The sequence below is a fragment of the Drosophila sulfurigaster genome, chromosome 3 (genome assembly GCF_023558435.1).
Source record: "Drosophila sulfurigaster albostrigata strain 15112-1811.04 chromosome 3, ASM2355843v2, whole genome shotgun sequence".
Classification (NCBI taxonomy): Eukaryota; Metazoa; Arthropoda; class Insecta; order Diptera; family Drosophilidae; genus Drosophila; species Drosophila sulfurigaster.
In genome coordinates this window covers 16,389,828-16,406,588 of record NC_084883.1, presented here as the reverse complement: position 1 = coordinate 16,406,588, position 16,761 = coordinate 16,389,828, and the positions used below count along the sequence as shown (strand labels likewise).

Genomic DNA, 16,761 nt, shown 5'->3' with positions numbered 1-16,761 from the left:
TTGGTTATTTTTTTTCCATTTTTGTTTGGCGTCATCTTTAAGATAGCGCTGCTGGGTTCGATCTCTGGGCCAGGGTATGGTTCGATTCGTGACTAGTTTGCGTGCTGGCCAAAACGAGTGGGCCGCTTTTGCTAACTGTGAAACCTTCGCTTGAACTTTTTGCCAAAAACAAAAAGAGTATGAAACACAACGAAAAAATATAATTGTTCAATTGATAAGTACGACTGTCAGACTCGGTCATGTTGGTCTAATTTATTAACGCCTTGAAGTTTCCGCCTCTAGATTTTCACATTAATTTTTTTTTTTATTATTAAATAAAAATATACTCGGAAAACTATTCGAACCCACGCCCCACGAACCACTTCAATGCCAACCGCCAGCGCCCTCGTCAGTCGCATAATTCTCGGACTTAATTGATTACGGCAAGTCCAAGTCCGAGTGCAAAGCTATGCATATGGCCGACTCCATATTGTGGGTGGATCTATGTAGAAAATATGTTAAGTGCACGCCCACCAAGTTTCACCTATGCATTAGCTCTGGTATCTAGCATAAATCTGTGCTTACGATAAAAGTTATGATTATTTTTACGAATGTTTTGTGGGATTCGTTTATCTTTTCGAAACGTGATGACAAGTTCATATTGTGTTCTTTCCCAAACTTCTAGATTGTAAGCAAGCAATAAGTAGTATACGTACTTTGAATAATGTGCACTTGAATCGGGAAATATATGTATGTATGCAGTTTTCGATAATATGTTCGCACAGTATTTCCTGGAAATGTTTTCAAGTTGAATGAATGTTTGTTCGATAAAAACAAGTGATTAACCAAGTATTTGGTATTGTTTATTCGAACAAAACATGCACTATACTATATGGTTAAGAATTTCCTATGATTCAGTCATTTTTCGAGTGTTTGTCATGTAGTTCAATCCCACTAAGAAATTGTACAATGAAAAAAGAGCGTTGCCTCGCTTGTCACTAAATTGACCCATTTCAGAGCTTAAGGCGATGCTGCAAGAAAAGAAAAGAAATCAAGAAGAAGAGGAAAAACCAGACTGACGGCTCAGACAAAAGCCTAGAGAATCCCCCCTCAATAACATAGAATCTAACAGACGACCAGACCAGTTGCAAGTCGAGTGCATGTTGTACATGGCCCGAAACTGAAACTTCATTGGCATTCCTTGCCTTTCCTTGGCCGCCAACTTTTGGCGGCCACTGTCAAGCTCTGATCTCCAACTGCAGTTGCTGTTGCAGTTGCAGTTGCATTCGTGGTTGTCGGAGTCTGACCATTGCATTCTTATCTTAATATGCACACATTTCTTCGTGCTTCTGGGTCTTGTCTTGTCTTGTCTCGTGTCTTGTCTTCTTCTGCCGCTTACGTGCGTTGAATGATGCTGATGAAGACACACAGAAGGAGGGAGAGGTGGAACGAGGTAGTGCTCATTAACGAGTCGCTTAACGGTACATATTGTTGCAGGTTATGTAATGCCCAAGTATAGTGTGATATGCTATCGTACAGTTCGGCAAGCTATGCCATGGTTTAACATGTACTCGATAAATTCATCGCTCTTCAACTCAACAGCGAAGCCGGAGTCGCAGTCAAAGTCGCAGTTGTTGCTCGTTCATTTGCTAATGACATAAATTGTCCACTCCGCTCAGACAGCGGCTATTGACGACTTAATTATGCTGATGAATGCATTTTCGCCAATGTTATGCAGCAAGTTGTGCCGACTATCAATTGAAATGTGCTGCAGAATACGCACTTGATCGATGACTGGTTTAGACTTGAAAATACCCTGTAAAAAGTACTTAAAAAAGCCAAGAGTATTTGAAAAGTTCATGAAAAGAAAATTTCGCTATAAAAGACTTCGTCAATTTTTTTTTATTTATTTTTATGGGTTTCAAAGATTTTGCCAACAAATTGAAAATAAATTAAAATGTGTTAAGTTGTTGACACGTTAGAATTTAAAGCTTCAGAACACGCACTTGGTCGATGACTGGTTTAGGCTTGAAAATACCCTGTAAAAGGTACTTAAAAACCAAGAGTATTTAAAGAAAAAGTCCAGGTAATTAGCTGTATAGGAAAAGAAAATTTCACTATAAAAAACTTTGTCAAATTTTTATTTATTTTTATGGGTTTTAAAGATTTTGCCAACAAATTGAAAATACAAAAATTAAAATAAGTTAAGTTGTTGACACGTTAGAATTTAAAGCTCTTATTAACTTTAGAAAGAAAAGAAATTGTAAATGATAATATACCACTGATGTTTTTCAAATATAATATACAAACTGATAGCTTATAATCTATGGTACCTTACTAGGTAATTAGGTAATTCTTTTTCAAAAAAATATAAATACATCAATTTCAAAATTTAAAGTATTATTTCATAATGATCTCTAGTTCACTGTCCTTCGTATAAAAGATACAGACTAAGCATTAAGTCGGTGTTTACTTGTATGAAAAAAGCTAAACCGCAACTATCTCAAGATCTTAATTAGAGATATCTCTGCAGATTTATGAGCGCATATTCGAGCAAGTTTTCGGTTAAATATATCAGAGTTAGCTAACAGTAATCCTATTATTATTTTAGCATATGCAAAAAATAAAACCAAGTGACCTATATTTGTTAAATATTGGCGAATCGACCTTCCGAGCGAGCTCATTAATAAGTATTATAGATCATTAACAATCCTACATGTCTATATATAGCACAGATGATAATAAATCTTGTATTTGCGGTTAAGCTTTCTGTGGAAATGTATAGTACAACTTAATTATGATAGTTTCTGTTTTTGGCAAAGAAAAGACTAATTAACATACATCATAATTTTTTCCGCTTTTTGCCACACGACACTAGAGCTAGCAATTAAAAAAGCATAAACTATTCACGGTCACTCTCACTCATATAAAATAATAGTAATAATAGTCGTAATAATAATGGCACAACGACAACTAAAAAAAATGGCAAAAATAATTTCGGTTTGATTTAATGAGCCGCATCGCATTTATCATAATGTCAGAGATACTGTGTTTGGAGTTGAGTTTGTTGTTTTGCTATGTTTATCTATGGATTAATGTATTTTCGAGTTGACTGAACCCCTGGCTAGGAGATCCATCCACATTGCCTACGCTAACTCACATCGCTGTAATTAAGTAGCGCGTTTGAATTTGTATAAAATTAAAACAAAAAAAAAAAACGAAAAATTTAAAAAAAAGTGTTTTAAATATTCATGAGTTTTACTAGATCCGGTTTTCGTGTCTCTTGACTTTGAAAATATTTTTGACACGGATTTTGTTTTCGACCGGAAAGAGAAGCACGCGAGGGCTTTTGTGGGGCGTTACCAGTTACCATTTACCAGATGGGGGGAACCCGTTGAACAAGTTCGAACACGAATTAAACATAAACACACATTTTGTATTTGAAACAAAATGTAAGATTTGTGTTTTAGCCAATTAGAGAAACATTAAAAATCATCATTTGAAATCATCAAAATGTTATCTAACAAACTCTACAAAGAAATTACTACAAACATAATTTTCTTTCATTCACAAAACTACGAGAGTATTTAATAAATTCACAATGGGATGTGATGCTTGAAATCTGTGTCAATTTTTTGTTTTGTTTGCTTTTTTTTGCATTGTTTTTTAGCTTGACATTTGTCACACAGCTTTTTGATTTGTGAATGTCTTTACTTGTTTTCTCTATTTATAGCATTCGTAGCACATTTTGCCAAACTTTATTTTTGATGCATGTCTATCTAAGCAAAAATAGAAAAAATAAGGCTTTCGGTTGTTGTTTTAATGATTTCGTACATTTGCTGGTTATTCAATGAGTCGCACATAGTGTAAGCACTTTTTTTTTTCGGGAACGTGGGATACAAAAGAGAAATTGATAGCTTGACTCTGTGCTTATATTAGGTTTCAATATATTAATGCTTGCATATCAGCATTTTATATACCAAATTTCAGAGTTATACTATAAACAGATCCTGAGATATGCGAAAAAGTAAGGCAAAGAATAATAAATGATCTCTTTGGCATCGTTTAACAGACTTGGCTCGATTTGTATCAATTTGAAATGATATGTGCATCTAATGGGTGATATCTTCATTTCAAATGTGCGTTTCTCACATTACAGCGGAGAAATTTGCATAAAAAAACAAATAATAAACAAAAAGGTGTTGATACACTCGACATTTCTGCGGAATTTCAACACACACCAAACGAAAAAGAAAAAATGTATATGAAGTGAGTGTAGTACGTGTATCTATTGCTGAAAAGGTGTCAGTTGTGATTGCGCATTTGTGGCATGCAAATTGAAGAATTTCCAACGTGGGAAAACGAGTTCAACGTCATTTTGCAGCTAATGTTGTTGTTATTTTTTTCCAATTTTTTTCTATATATATTTTGTTTTTTTTTTTTCTTGTGGCGAACGCCCCAAAATCAAGTCAAGCTGAAAAGCGTTAAAAGTTTAAACAAACAACGTTCGTTGAGGAAAATCGCTCACGCGTTGCATTTTGTGTGGCGACATGGAAAGAAAACCAGAGCAAATACAAGTACGAGTATGAGTACGGGTACGGGTATGAGTATGAGTATGAGTATGAATACGAGTACGAGTACGAGTACTTGTTGAGTGTACAGTTGGAGTGTACTCCCTGGTACCCACTTACCAAAACACAAAACGTACTCAGAGATACACGTATTCGTACTTGTATCGATTACAAGCAAAGCAAAGCAAAGCAAGCAAACTTTGTGTCTGCATCTAGATCGAAGTTTGCTGCGGTTTTTGGTTTTGGTTTTCGGGCAAATTGTTGCAATTCTCTCCCCACAATGATTGGCAATTTCCATTGGCATTAGCTTCGATTTTTCTCTCCCCTCTATCGATCGCTTTGGTCCACACAGTTAATTGTGTACAATTATGCATTAATGAGTGCATCTGGCCAAGAGCACGAACTCAGGTTTGAGAATTCTTGCATGAAATGTTGCATGCACTCGCTTTAGCAGACAGATAGCAGGATGAAGAGAGTAAGAGAGAGAGAGAGAGAGAAGGAGTCGAGTGGCAGTTGAGGAGATGATAGATTTTATACATGAACGGAAACTATTGGAAAATCGATAAATTTTCTAATTGCACGCCATGATCGCATGCTGAGATAAACGATGATGATCTGCAGCAGCATCGTGATTATCGCTGTGTACGTGGTATAAATAAAATAAAAACAAAGTAATGTAAATAATAATAAATAATACAAGTAAAATAAATATGGCAGTAATAAAAATAAACATTGAATACTCTATAAATTTTTATCGAGTTTCGTGCATAAATCAATTCAATTGTTCTTGGCACAGTGGAAAACAAAGCCTAATGGCCCATTCTCAGCAATTTGGTATCTCTTACCCCACACACACAGAGCGACCTTCTAGATCTGTGAGCTACCCACACACACACACACACTCACAAATTGAGTCGTGGTGCGGGCATACCCGGTGGCATTAGTTGACTAGACAATTTGCACGTTGGCGACAGCGATTTGCATCTGATAATAAATTGTTGTAAGCCGTAAAGTGCACACTATTCAATATGCCATTTTGTCAATTAATTAATGATTTTGATTAATTTGCAATGCAGCACGAAACGATCATTAATTAACAGAGCAACAACACACAACACAAACAACAGTGCGGTATGCAATGCGTGGGGGCATTCAATGGGGCATGCCTCACAATTGACATGGTATTTTTCGGCAGATAAAAGAATGCAGCTGAACAGCGGGAGAGGGAGACACATGAGTGATATATATATATATTCTTGTAAGAACATTATTTACGAGTAATAAAACTCATTTTTGTAATTTGCGAGTGAAGGCGACCTGCTACTTTTGATTTAAAACAATGTAGATGAATATCTAACCACCTGATCAACTAATTGAAATTTCAATACTCTAGCTATAGTGAATTGAAGAAATATTATATTATGCAGGAGTATGAAGACTCTTTTTATAAATGCTGTAGTTCTTAATGTATTAATATACCAAATATGCATTTTGGTATATCTAAGCATTTTTCCACATGTTTCTGTATTTTTTTCGGTATACTAATACTGTATATTTGAATAACAATACCGCACTGTTTTGACTTTATTGAGAACAGGAATATCTCACAGTCAAACACACTCGATTTTACTTTTCTATTATATACCTTACATTAAACCCAATTTAGAAGAACATTATGCAGGAGTATGAAAACTCTTCTTAAATCCGCATATGGACCTGGCTATATTAATGTACCAAATATGCATTTCGGTATATTTCAGTATTGTTTCGATATACTAATATGGTATATTTGAATAACAATACCACACAGTTTTGCCTTTATTGAGAACAGATAGAGGATATCTCACCGTCAAGCACCCTCGACATAAGCTTTCTATCAGCTACCTTCAATTAAGAAAAATCTAGAAGAATATCTAATGTACCCAAACAACTATTTAAAATTTCCGCTCTCTAGCTATACTAACTTCTTAGATAAAGTCATTTTCATAGGCAGACAGACAGACTGACGGATATTGTGCATATGTTAAATTGACAGAAAGACAATAGAGCAGGTCTTTTTTTTTGGCTTGGCTACCACTTTTGTGTTGTTAATGAGTCCAGAAACTAGTGTTGTTAAAGACGTTTGACTGATCTCCAAATGATCTCAAGCAAATTCTTCACTTAATGACCTTTAGCCTTAATTAAGCCACTCTGTGGTCATGTTGTAACAGCTCGTGAGTGCTCATTAAGTATTCAGCGACGCCCAATAGGAAATACTTGAAGCCAAACCGTATCATTGACCTTTACCAACATTTCTTGGCCTACAGCCCTGGGGCTGATATTTCATTGGGCCTAAATCAACAAATCGCAATTACCATACCCAAAACTTAAGATACAAAGTATTCGCCTAATTTCCTGACCTTCATTGGCTTTTGCAAAGAATAACATAATAAAATCAAAATTTGTTAGCTGAATGCAAAAATCGTAAATGTGTTTTTGTTGCTTTAAGCCAAAAATTATTGGCCAAAAGTGCAAGTTGGCTAACGTTGACGTCAAGGTCTTTTCGTATTTCTATTGTTTTTTTCTATTGGTTCGCCATAATACTCGATAATTGTAGGTATTGTAATTACTGTAATTAATATAATTATTGATATGAAAACACTTTTCGGTCTGTTTTGTTTATTGTTATTAACATTTACATTGAATGATAATTTGCGTCAGCTGCCTGTTTTAGATCTATCAACAGGTTTCAGTCTGACGTTGAAATTGCAATTGGAAATTGAAAATTGAGGTTGAAATTAAAAGTTGAAGCGTAAAGCTGAAGATCGATGCTGAAGATAGAACTTGAAGATCGAAGTTGACTATTAAAATTTTCAGTTTAAAATATAAATGTTATGTGAGAATAGAAGATACATTTTGAATACTGAAGTTGACAATTAAAGTTTGCGGTTTGAGGTTGAAGATGGAAGAATAAGAAGCGGTAAAAATATAAATTTAATGTAGTTGCAGATTAAAGTTAAAGATAAAAATAGCAGCAATAATTCAATGTAGAAGTAGAAGACCGAAATAAATTTTAAAGATAGTTTTTTTTTTCAATATTGAAGTTGGTGATTAAAATTGCCGATTGAAGCTGAAGATTTGTACAAGTTGATAATTAAAGTTGGAAATTCAAATTGAAGCGAGAATTTGAATGTTGAAGCGGAAAGAATAAATTGGATGTGGATATGGAAGATTAAAGTTGAAGTTATCAGATAGAATGGAGTTCAACATGAGAAATTGCAAATTAAAATTAGAAAGTATGTTATGTAAGTTTGTGAGTTTTATTTAATGCAAAATTATAGATTTCAATTTCAAGATACATTTATAATTTGAGTACAGTTTTATTCTTTTCCTTCTAACTCCACTGCCTACAAGGTATCAATCTGTCGAATAACAACCACTTGATGTTGACTCTAAAGAATGTGGGCTTCACTTAGAGCACCACTCGAATCCTATTTTGTTGCCTTTTACTGTCCAGATACGATATGAGAGTACGTGTATCTCAAGCCTACAGTTTCACATACGAGCACATAACATATTTAGTTAGATGCTTGAAAACGACTTTCAGCTGCCAGCTTATCAGGTTGGTCAATTAATGTCAGCTTCGATTTCAATTTGAGCAGATAATACTTACGTCTGGCATTTTATTTATACGATATTTTATACTTTTTTGTATGGCAGTCGCTGTTGTTGTTGTTGCTGTATTTTTGCTGCCTAATGTGCCGCAATTACGTACATCGATTGGCATTTAATTAAAACAAATATTCACACAGTTCCCCGCATCTGTCAGTCAGTCGGAACGCATTCATTGAGATGTGGACAATGCACAGTGGAAATAACTGAATGAACAAGTCATCAAAGCATTGCCATTGAGAATATAAAAATGTTAATAAAGTGTTGGAAAATCCTTCGGAAAATATTTAAATGTAAATTTTTAAGTATATTTATTACCAATTTATTGATCGTAAATACTCTATAAAAATAATGAGCAAAATGTATATCTTCAAGGACTATTTTTAAAATGATCGTAAATACTCTTTAAATATAATGAATAAAAAGACCGATTAAGAGATTAACAAAGTTGATTTTCAATAAAATCTGGTATTAACTGAATTATTAAAAATATATTAAAAGAATTTTACCAATGTTTACTTTCGCTAACATTTTCGCTACTTTGTTTGGTATTTCCGTTTTATCATCCGTTGTTCCACTGTGCATCCTATGCCATATAAGATAGCCGATAGAAGTTGAAGTCGGACGGGTCTTATCTTCACGATAGCGTGGATTTGACAGGTTTAGGTTTTAATTTTTCGCCGTCTTGAGTCGCGCTTGATGCTTACGAGTCTTTCATGTGGCATTGTTTTTGCTTTTGTTTTAATCTGGCTAAGATTTGCATTTCTGTCCACGCAAATGATTTATGCGCTTCGTGTCTATTTGTTGTTGTTGTTGTTATTGTCGCCGCTGTCATCGTCATCAAGATGGATTTTCATTATACATACGCTGTGTATATATGTCTCTACTCCCATACCATCTCCAACCCCTTTTTTTTGTGTTTCTTTGAAACGGCAGCTTATTTGCCTTTCAATCAAAATCTGAGTCGAGCCAAGTCGAGTCGAGCTGAGTCGAGTCGAGTTGAGCCAAGTCGTGAACTGAACTGAGCAAAAAGGTTTACATTTTGCAGCATTTTCAAGTGCTACTTGAATCGGTCGCTGGCAATACGCAAATAACGCAGCTAATAACCAGTTAACAAAAGCTCTCAAGGCCTCAGCTCTCGGAAGTTTCATGTCTATGGGGCAGTTCCTAAGTCAAGTGTATGACAGCTGTAATATAGATAACATACATACATCTGAAAGAAGTCGGACTGGATAGAATTGACATAGGTTTAACAAGTTATTTATTTTGTAAAGCGTGCTTATAAAATATGCATGAAAAAAGCGATTGAAAGACATTGAATCAAGCTCTTGAAAATAATAATACTAGCAAATGAAGAATAAGGAAAATAAATATTTAAAATTAATCAAACAATTTTTTTGTAAATAAATAAATTCTTAAAATATTTTAATTATTATGAAACATTAAATTTCTGAATAAGTTTTGAAATATTTAAAATGATGTTGAGAACAAATTATGTTAGGAAAGAAGAAACCTATATGAAAATAGTAAAGAAAAATAAAATTGAAAAAGAAATTCTTCAGATTAATAATGCTAAAAATAATTAAAATTTTTGTTCTTTCAATTTTGATATGAAAAAAAATAATAAATAAAATGAATTCCTAAAATGTTGAGATTACCATATAAAGTTACATTTTTAGACTTATGTTTAAAATGATGCTGTGAACAAATTATGTTAGGAAAACTTTACGAAAGAAGAAGCTAATAAAAATACCTAAAGAATATAAAAATAACCTATCGCGATTGAAAGACATTGAAAAGGCAGTTTTAAAAATAATAATCATGCAACTTTAACATGTAAGACAAATAATTAAAATGAGTCCCTACAATTTTTTGATTATTACAACAAATCAAACTTTCAGACTTTGTTTCTAAATATTTCAAATGATGCTGTGAACAAATTATGTGTGGAAAACTCCACAAAAGTTAGCAGATAGCTATCATGTGGCTATTAAAAATACGACAAGTATAAAAAAAATAATAAAAACCTAACCTCTCGTTCACCCTTTTTCCCTCAGTGCGGTATAAAGCGCACATTTAATGGGATGTGGTCAGAGAGATCAGTGCGAAGCAAGGCTTGTCTTGGGGTCAACTTAACTTAATCTCCGCTTGTATCACGAAATGAAACACAAGCAAGCAACAGCAACAACAACAACAACATCCTTATGGTAGAGTTGCTCCTTTAATAATATTATTATTATGATGTATTTTCATGAGTTTTGACACAAAACAAGACAAACAAATTATTTTTAATTGCTACAAGAGCCGCACACTTCCACAGCCAGCGGCCAGATGGAAAGTGTGAAAAACTGGATGAGCTCTGCGTTGATGCTCGATGCTGAATGTTGAACTGGTATAAATAATAGAAATGTTGTGGCAAGAGAGCCCCAGCCCGCAACCGAAACCGAATCCACAAAAACCGAAGATCGGCCAACGAAGATTGGAGAAAACACAACGCGGGCTGCTGTTGTCAAATGGCAAACATTTGCCAGAACATGCGGTGAAAACCGCATTGATATAGTAGATCGTGTATGTCTGTGCGCGTGTGTGTGTGTGTGTGTGTTTGGTTGGTGTGCACAACAAACACCACATGTGGTCCACGAAGAAAAGAGCGGGCGGAGGAGCGAAGGAGTGTTGGGTAAAGCCAGACGATGATCGTTTGCTACTTAAGCCATGGCTAGAGTCGGCATAAAGCCTGCTTTAACTCAAGTGCTGTAATGTTAACCCGTCAGTGAGCCAGAGAAGAGATACTTACTTATGGCCAGATGAGTAATGCGTGTTATGACTTCAGCCAGATTGGCATTAGGCATTAGGAAGCGACTGTGGCCAAAGAAAGTTAGGATCAAGCAACTTCAATTTACCTCAAAAGTAAATTCGATAAGCTCAAAAAGCTGGATAAAGTTCAGGAAACAATTTTATTGGATTGCCAGATTTATTTTGTGCATCTTAGAGCTGGGAAGATATTGAAATATTTTTCAATTTAAATTTATTTAATTAATAAATTGTTTCTTTCTATATCTAATAAAGAAGTAAACATGCTTTTAATAGTTGTATAACGTTGGTATACAAAAATAACGAAAGAACCAAGTTAGAGTATAAAGACTTTCATAAAACTTGTTGAATATTAAACTTATGAACATAAGCAAATTACAGAACAACCTCAAACATGCGACACAGCTGCGGGAATAAAGAGAGAAAGATAGAGACATGTCGATAAGTCCAAGAGCAAGCAAAGTCCTCTTCAATTGGATGATGCCAAAGGAGGGGGGCGAGTTGAAAAGATTTATCAACAATGAGATTCGCTTTTGTTTGGACACACAGAGGCTGCTGTTTTACAAAGCAAAAAAAAAAAAAAAAAAGAGTTAAAAGCAAACAACAAAAAATACGTTGGAAAAAAAACATGAAAAGAGAATAGACTGCAAGACGTCTGAGGTTTTTTTTCCTCTTTTACTGGGGGTTAGCCGAAGCGTTAAAGTCCCCCTTTAAGGTTTAACCTTGAGCCGGCTTTCAGCCGCCTGGAGTTTCTAATGAGTTATTTGCAGCAGTAAAGCGAGAGACATGCAAAGCCAACAAGTGTCAACATTAATTTAAAACAGTCCGCTTTTAATTTCCAATGCGAATGTCACATAAATTTGCCATATGCTCATATGCCGCATAATATGAATATGCATAACAGAAATGAGCACGAGTGCGAGAGTACCACATATAACACTATATCTTGGATCTTTAATATCTTCGTATATCTGGTTCCCTAGTTGTATCTGTATCTGTATCTGCAAGCTGCGCATATTTGCCACACCCTCTGCGGCATACTTCGTTTATTTGTCTGTCAAGAAATATAAACAAAATATGCTGTTGACGCCTCGCGACCGATTCCGAAAAACATGAAGAAAGCTAAAGAAAACGATCCCTTAATACGCTTTGTTATTATTATTGTAGTAAAGACTTTCAAAACTTTAAAAATATGTAAAATCTTTAAAACGTTTTTTAGCTTGATCTTCTTTTAACTACGTTATACATCTTTCTATCCAAGTAATATTAAATTGGATTTTAGAAAATTTTTGATCTATCAAAAAACTAACAAAACCCTTAAGGAAGAGTATTCCACAAAACATGCACGAAACGTAGCTGAAAATTAAAATTATTATTATTTTTTTTTGTTTTCGCTTCGGTTCGGTTCTTTTCAGTTTTGTGGTGTCATTTGTTGTGTCTTCTTGGAGTTCATGCGCAGCATGCAAAATTTTTGTGTTGTTGATTGCTTTTGTTTTCCGCTTTGTTTTTTTTGTGTTTCTCGGCCAGTTTTGGCAATAACGCTGCCAGAGCAGACATATTTATTTATAGCATTGACTTATATCTTTAGTTTATTACCCGTTTGTGGCATAGTTCAATGAACATTTTGCACGCTGTATTTTATGATGAGATCTTAATGTTCAGTACTGAAAGATTGTTGTGCAAGCAAATTACTTTAGCTGACGCAATGAGAATGTCTTGAAAAGTGTTAGAATTCTACTTCATTGTTTCTTTTTTCCAAATCACAATTTTATGCAATGTTCCGCTTGTGATGAAAGAATAGCTAATGAATATAGTTCAAATAATCTATTTAAAAATACATATTTATTAATTTGAAAGGATAACTAATGATTTTAGTTGAAATAAGCATTTATTAATCGAGAATGTTTATCTTGAATTCGAACCATTTTTTTGCTTTAATTACTTGAAAGAATTACTTTGTGCTTTTTTTTAACTACTAATTGCCTTTAAATCGCTGTTATCCAAGTTCACTTTGCACATTTACATTTTGATTCACTAAAGAATATAATAGTAAATATGCCTAATCGTCTTTATTATCTTGTTGGTCACTTTATGCTAGCGAGTAATATGTGACTTGCAGCTTGTCTGGCTTTCAATAAACCCATCATGATGCAGTAACAACAATAAATAAATGTCATGATATTATTTCTTCTTCTTCTTGGAATTCTAACGTCTTCTATCCCCCACATCAAGCCATACACTCGTATCAAATGTATGATGACTGCACCTGGTTGCATCTTCATCTCCTTGGACTGCATTAAGCTGGCTTCGGAATGAGTTCAATTTATGAGTTTGCGGTGCGCTTAAGATTGCATTTATGGGTTGAATCCTGTGCTTAAGCTTGAAATTAATGCGACAACTTGCCTCGCATCAGCTTTGTCCCTTTGCTTGCCCCTTGGGTTGCACACATGTGCAGAAAAGTCTTTTGGATTTTAAATTCTGCTTAATGATTTTTATGAATTTATTGCCAGCGCAGCCGGCGCGTAAATTGCGCATGCGTTGCCCCCAATGAGGCTGAACGGAGGCTGCATGTGGCACGCATGAGGAGGGAGGGGAGGGACATTGACGACTGCCCACATCAGAAGGAAACCTTAAGCAACGCGATTGAAAGCAGGCGCGAAAACTTTGCTGCGCATCAAGGCAAAAAACAGTTGAGTGTGTATCGTGTTGTTGCTGCTGCTTTTTGTGGCAGCCTTTTAAATTTTAAGTGGCTGCGCACTGTGAATGTGGATGTGGATGGGCATGCTGCATGCATATGGCGCATGTTGCAACGCCTACTAAATCATCCGGCAGCATGCCTCAATGTGTGCCTCCAGCTACATTTGTTTGCACAAAAAACAACAAGAGCAAATGTTGCTACCATACGCTGCACTTCCTGCTATATACTCTTATGTACTCACACTGCTATATAAATAGCATATATTAAATAGTATATTCCCAATCTATGTGCAACTTTCAATTATTGAATGAATGAACAGCTTTGTGTACCACAAAAGCAACATCGACAGCAACACTCAGTCAGAGCTCAAGGCTGAGTCAACAAATGGATTTTAATAGCCACAGAACTTGCTGACATAGATCCCAGCACTGTCTTCGAGTTTTAGACATGTGTATTACAATTTTATTAGCGCAATACTTTTTTTTATAACTACTTATGTATATAGTTGGGAACTACTTGAAGAGCGTGTTTGCCTAGCCATAAAAACGGCTGTGTTCCAGGAAATGCAAGATATATACTTAAAATCTTGATACTTCAATTGATATAAGATGGAACCTGGTTATATCTACAATTAATAATAATAATATTTATAGCTATGGAATAGTAAATGGAATGCTAATGGAAACAATAATTCGTATAACATCTTACTTATTCATATTTTATTAAAACAATAATTATTCAAAACTATTTTACATAGATATATTCAAGTATCTGGTCTTTCAAAGCTGGCAATCAGTCAGTTTTTTTTACAATCTATAAATTTTGTTGTTATATACTGAATACTGTAAAAGAAAGAATCACCTTCACTTCTATATAAATTATAAAATTTTTTACAAATATTTAAATTATAATTAGAAGAGATAATCTCATTGATCGCTTCATTTAAAATATATAATGTGGAGTACTCATTCGAATAATCGAGTTATGTCGATCACTCGTCAGTTACTTATGGATAGTTAGTTATTTATTTGTTTGAAGTGGCAAGTGATATGCGTGTGATTGGAATTCATCGAATGCAAACTGACGCCTTTGCACTTGGTTGCCCCCCTTGACAAGCGGCCAGACGTGATTCGAGTGGTTTCATCGCAGCTCCTCCTTCGTCTCCTACTTCTTGTCTTCTTTGCTGCTCTTCTCATCTCTTCTTTTCTGCTCAGCTGATCGAGCGATTGAAGGCGTATCTGGTTTCGCCTTCGCTTTTCAACTGCAATCATTTTCACTTGAGTTCAGTTACAAAGCCAAAGTCGCGCTTGTCAATTTGCATCCACGACGGCTGTTCATATTGATAAAAACGACCGACAACAACATGGCGCTCTCCACAAATTTATGGCCCAGCGGCGATCATGGTCATTCACTTGTCTAGCGGTAGCCCACATAGACTAGTATTTTTTGGTTTTTTGGTAGTCGCTATTTGTTAATCGAAACGCGTACAACATTTTAACACCATTCAATGTGAGCCCTTCATTTGCGGCTAGTGATGGTTGCGTGTTGTTTCACGATAATTATCGTGAGCTGTAATAGAGATCGATAGTTTTACAACGGAAATTGAGATGGAACTAGCAATGATTGTTTAATTCTCTCCGATCGATAACTCAAACAAACAATACCTATTTATATGGAGTAATTGTTAATAGCCTCACCCACGCAATTAGATATGCCAGAGAGACTTAATATGCAAATGAATTTGCACTTTGTGTGTAGACATTTTATTGTTTTCCTAAGGTCTCAAGATACTCATGTAAATTACATTAAGTGCTGAGGTGATTTAACTATTTTCTGCTTATGTAATTGCGCATTTTACACATGTTTTAACTATGTTGTTCAACTCTGTTTTTTTGTTGTTGTTATTGCCTGACATGTCATGACCTTTGTTTTCACATTGTCTTAGGCCCCAATTGGAGCTGCTCAAGTAAAAAGATAACAGCACATTTTGAACTCAATTTAGAAGGTAAAATACTCGAAAGTACTCGAGATGTTCTTGAAAAAGCTGTTGTGTAGGCAGATTTACTGTAAATTCTCAGGGTTACTCTCATTTTAAAGTGCAAAAAAGAGAATTGTAAAAAAGAGAAGAGTGTGAGCTATTTGCAGTGTGTTCTTAAGAGTGAATTTTCTTTTAGTTGTATCGGGTTTATGTTTTTTGTATTAATTTATGGTTTAATCATCATTATATTTCTTTTTCGTATCAATTAGCAAACATAAGCTAATTTCACGCACCCAATTTTAACGAATATAGTTATCAACTCGATTCTTTGCAAACTGGAATTGGAATTCCCTAAATGAGAAATCAAAATAGAAACAATCTACAGTTACACTCCGCTTTTATGCTGTCTGCGATAAATAATATCTTTAATCTATTCAGTTTTAACAATTTCTGTTGAAAATTCCACGAACAATGATAGAACATCAATCAAAAAGGAAATTTCCAATAAGCTTCGAGCGCTTTGAAGGCCGTAAATCATAAGACCCAAACATGGCTTAGATCCGAAAACACCTTGCCATAAATCTCCGTGGATCATTAGGTGCAACTGAAAATTGAACTCGATCTTTGGCAACAGCAACATCAAGAGCTACAGGTTCTGCTTTTTGGCGCGCTTTCTGTTCGCCCAGCCGCTCACCCCAAACTGAAAAACATTGTGCGACCTTCAAATGGCCGTCTCCACTTCACACGTACACACACACACACACACACACTCTCACATATGAGAGATCACGCCACTTGAGGCGGCGTTGCCAAGTTTCTGCTGGGGACTTGACGGAAATTTCATGTTGCCAAACGGATGAGCACGCAAGAGGTTCGATGTTTACGTTTTTTTTACGTTTACCTGAAGGCGAAGGCGAAGGCGACTCCAAAACCGATCGGTAACATGTTTTATGCATCCGTGGCAATGGCAACAAAAACAACAACAAACAATTTATATATACACAAGTTTTGTACAATGTTAAAGAAGACAACGACAACAACAACAGCGAAATACTTTTAAAGGCAACTCGAAA

General features: G+C 35.1%; 1 protein-coding gene across 1 annotated transcript in view; it reads left to right on the top strand.

Moving 5' to 3' along the window:
• Positions 1–16,761, top strand: part of LOC133840652 (semaphorin-5B) — a 45,328-nt gene that overhangs the window by 746 nt on the left and 27,821 nt on the right. The window lies entirely within an intron of this gene.